The following is a 3,945-nucleotide window of genomic DNA, read 5'->3' as shown; positions in this document are numbered from 1 at the left end:
GTTGACCAGATATGACCTTGTCAACTCGGTCGCTGTCTACCGAATATTTTCTTTGGTTCGGTCGTGCACAAGACAACCGAATATTCGTAGTCTATTTGTACGTTGTCTTTCAAACGATGTGAGTCCGAATGATCCTTGATCCTACCAAGAAAAGATATACATGAAGAAATGTCAAAACTATGATGCAAATCCATTTTTAAGGGTTGATATGGCAAATCGATATATTCTAAAACTCCACTAGTGTGAAATGAGCTCAAATAAGGAGTGAATTATGCAAAACATTTGGATTCTAAAAAAGTCTTATTGTCTTACATACAAGATACATAAAAGTTTCGCAATGTCTAGAAACTCTTCACACAAACTCTAGGAATTCTTATTTTTAGAGTCTCCCTAATCCCTCAATACCCTTTAGCCCAATACATGTAATTAAAAAAATTGACCGTATTAAGAATGGCAAGAAGTGTGCAAAACAAATCTGAACGCATATGATTCAAATCATCTCCTCCAAGACATTCTCTACCAAATTTTCCACTCACTGAATTTGCTATGGACACCAGAACTGAGCTTAAAAAGTACCCCAAAGATATTGAACACCATGACAATGCCGTTCACGTACTCCTCATGCTACTTGGCGCCTCCGAGTAAAAGAACTCGAGCATTCCTCCAAAAGTAAGCATGTCGCAAACTCCTAACAAGAGGAATTGCCATCCTAGCCAAAAGACAGGCAATTGACATCATCGTGAGCCGCTTCACACCTCTTAGCTTCAACTAGGGCAGCTACAGCCATTGACCCAGACGCCAGTGCTAGATCCAGTCCGATCCTCCAAAGGGGTTGAAGCATGTTGACTTTTGTGTTGGAACCGTTCGCATAGGGAATTGAAGCAAGCACGATGGAGAGAAGGGGTACGTTTAAGTACTGAGTGGTGATTTCAAAGTTGTGTGAATTTCTGTTCATTTTGCTCCCTTGTACCACTGAGAATGATTCAACTTGGGCTAGGCAGCAATTCATCATGATTGTGCTTGCAAAGATGGGAACCTGAGAAATTATTATGTACTAATAATACTTAATTTAATTAGGCACAAAGAAGAAGTTACTTAAGCTTGTCATAGGACTGTCCGTCCGCTCTGTTCGGATTGATTGAAGATACTGCACGCTGGTTCCCCACTCTTTCGTTCGATGAAGGTTTCCAGTTTCGAACTGCATAAGCAAGTACCTTTCACAATTCACACATCCAAAAATAATAATATCAAAATCCAGTGGCATCAGTCTGTTTGATAATTGATACTACCATGTCTTCAAAAGTACTTTGTCTAATTTCAGTTTTACCTTGATGATTCGTGTTAACGAGTTCCCTGCAGTGGGACTTTGTGCCTATAAAACGGAGTCCCAATGATGAAAATGACCAGTGACAAACTCAAGGCTATAACTCTTATCAAAAAGCTCCAATTCCAGCCTATGTGATCTTCCATCCAAACCATAACAGTTGAGCTTATGAGTCCCCCAAGGCATATGTCTAAGTTAAACCAATTGAAGAAGGCAGAGATGAGCCTCACATCATTGTGATCAAGCTGATTAGCACCATGTACACGTAAGGCGACATTGAGTCCAGCTATACCAGCAGCAAATACATAGAGGCCAACGTATAGAACGGTTGTTTGAGACAGAGAAGGCTTCGCTTTCACAGCTGGTCGTAAATGTGGGAATTGAGCTTGGATTGCCAGCAAGATTACTCCCTATACTTGGTACCGAAAAGCTCATTCAATTTCGTATTACATGCTTAGATGAAAACATGCCATGAAACATATACATAGTTGAAAGAAAAGCATACCGCTAAGTTTATTGCACAGAAGATGATGAAGGTTGTGAAGCTTGTGAGGAGTGAGTCACAAATAAAGCCTCACACGAAGGAGAGCAGAAAAGTGGTTCCCATGAAATTGGTCACCATATTTGCTGATGTAGCAGGTGAGTAATGCATTGACAACCGGAAGTATGAGACGAAGTTAATGGCATTGGATAAGAAAACCATGTTGGTCAGCACCCCAACAACTGCAAACAAAAAACTAAGAACAAATTTCCTCATCATAGAACTACTTCTTAGACCCTTACAAATCAAAGTTTTGTGGGATTTACAAATACCCCACATTGTAAGGAAAGTTGAGGTTTCACCCTAACAATCTTTAATCGTTGAAAATAAAAGTCATGCATTAAGTTCTTAAAAGATCTTGGATTGCATTTGTTGAAGAACATGAGAATCCCACATCGGAAAATTGACAGGATTAAATATGACATATTGAGTATGTTCCACCTTTTATTACACTGAGACTTTTTGTAACAAACTCTCAGACATGTCTGCTATGCAGGTGGTAATATGCAAGTTAAGAGACGATAATAGTTTGGTTAGTAATGATTAATGAGTCATTGACCAACTTTACCATTATTTTTTAGTTAAAGTACTCATTGTCTATTAATTTTGAGTTGGATGTTCATATTCTAACATTCTAACAGATTACTAATGTAGTTCATAAAAATTTAAACTTAAGTAGAAGGTTGGATAGGACTGAGATAAAGTAAATCTAATCTTTACTATTCCGATAAATTAAGGTCTCCGCAACTTGGTAAATTTAGAAGTTACCACATGTAAGAGCAGCAGCTCTAATTCCTAAATATTTTTTGGGATTTGCCTCCTTTCCTCTCCAGTCAACAAACTGATCATCACTTTCTTTGTGAAAATCACTTATTTATGCTTATGCAAAAAAAAATAATCAAATATACAAAAAAAAAAAAAAAAAAAAAAAAAAAATCTGTTGTATACATATCAAACTGTGATTATCAAAATTGTGAAAATGTCTGGGTTTGAAATGAATGAGCCGAGGTATTTTCCTTACAAATTATTTTAAAGTCCTACGATCGTTGAGGCCTAACCAAGAAAACAATATAACAACAGAAGGGCTCAAAAAAAGCCAACCCACCGATGAAAATACTGATAACCCTAACATAACCAAACCAAGTAGATGTACAAAAATAACAGATCTTAAGTCTCTACATTTAGTTCTTGTGCATTTATCCGCATTCCGTTCTATCTCAATCATTCTAACAATCTACCGAGTTAAAATATGACACATCATCTAGCATTAAATTTAATTAGTTTATTTTGTTTTCTAATTTTCTAAACAGACTTTAACCTTGTTATACCGTTAGTCTTTTGTAGACAATTAAAACAGTAACCTTTGCCAATGAATGAAAATAATTATGACTGCCAAAAATCACATAAACTGATCCGATGAATCATATCAAGCAAAAACCCAAAAAACGATCTCTCTCTCTCTCTCTCTCTCAATGAAGGAAAATAATTATGACTGTCAAAAATCACATAAACTGATCCGATGAATCATATCAAGCAAAAACCCAAAAAACGATCTCTCTCTCTCTCTCTCTCTCTCTCTCTCTCTCTCTCTCTCTTTTTGGATTATCTACAATCTTTTTTTGGTTTGAATATTCGGCTCGTGCTACCTCGGCTTTTTATACTTTTCCCAAAACTTTCGTGGGATTGTTTAACATGCAGTACAATCATAGTAGAACCTCAAACCAATCAAACCATTTTTTTTTTTTTTCTTTTTTGAGGTTTGTAAGCTTTGTGAGATATTTGCTAGGATGTCGAATCTCTTTTATTCTCGTAGTAAGTTTTAATGGATCTGTTGTAAATAGCAGCAAGCATGGTTTTGATGGTCTACAATGTTAGGATTCAAGAGAGAGGATCAGTGAAACTTTGGGAGAGAAAAAACTTAGTGCAGTTAGAAAAATAATTAGAATTTAAAAATAGAACAAAACTTCGTAAATTCTCTATTAATCTATGTATCACTTTATAAGTTATTAGATTATTTGAATGATCGAAATACAATAAAATACGGTACATGTACAAATCCTAAATAGAGAGATTCAAAATC

The 3,945-nt window shown here is 36.0% G+C and overlaps 1 pseudogene; it reads right to left on the bottom strand.

The window, feature by feature from the left end:
- Positions 1 to 398: 398 nt before the first annotated feature.
- On the bottom strand, positions 399 to 3,572 carry LOC137724805 (protein NRT1/ PTR FAMILY 4.2-like; annotated as a pseudogene).
- Positions 3,573 to 3,945: the final 373 nt, after the last annotated feature.

Source organism: Pyrus communis, chromosome 2, assembly GCF_963583255.1.
Source record: "Pyrus communis chromosome 2, drPyrComm1.1, whole genome shotgun sequence".
NCBI lineage: Eukaryota > Viridiplantae > Streptophyta > Magnoliopsida > Rosales > Rosaceae > Pyrus > Pyrus communis.
Note: the sequence above shows the minus strand (reverse complement) of the source record. Positions and strands in the feature narration are given on the sequence as shown.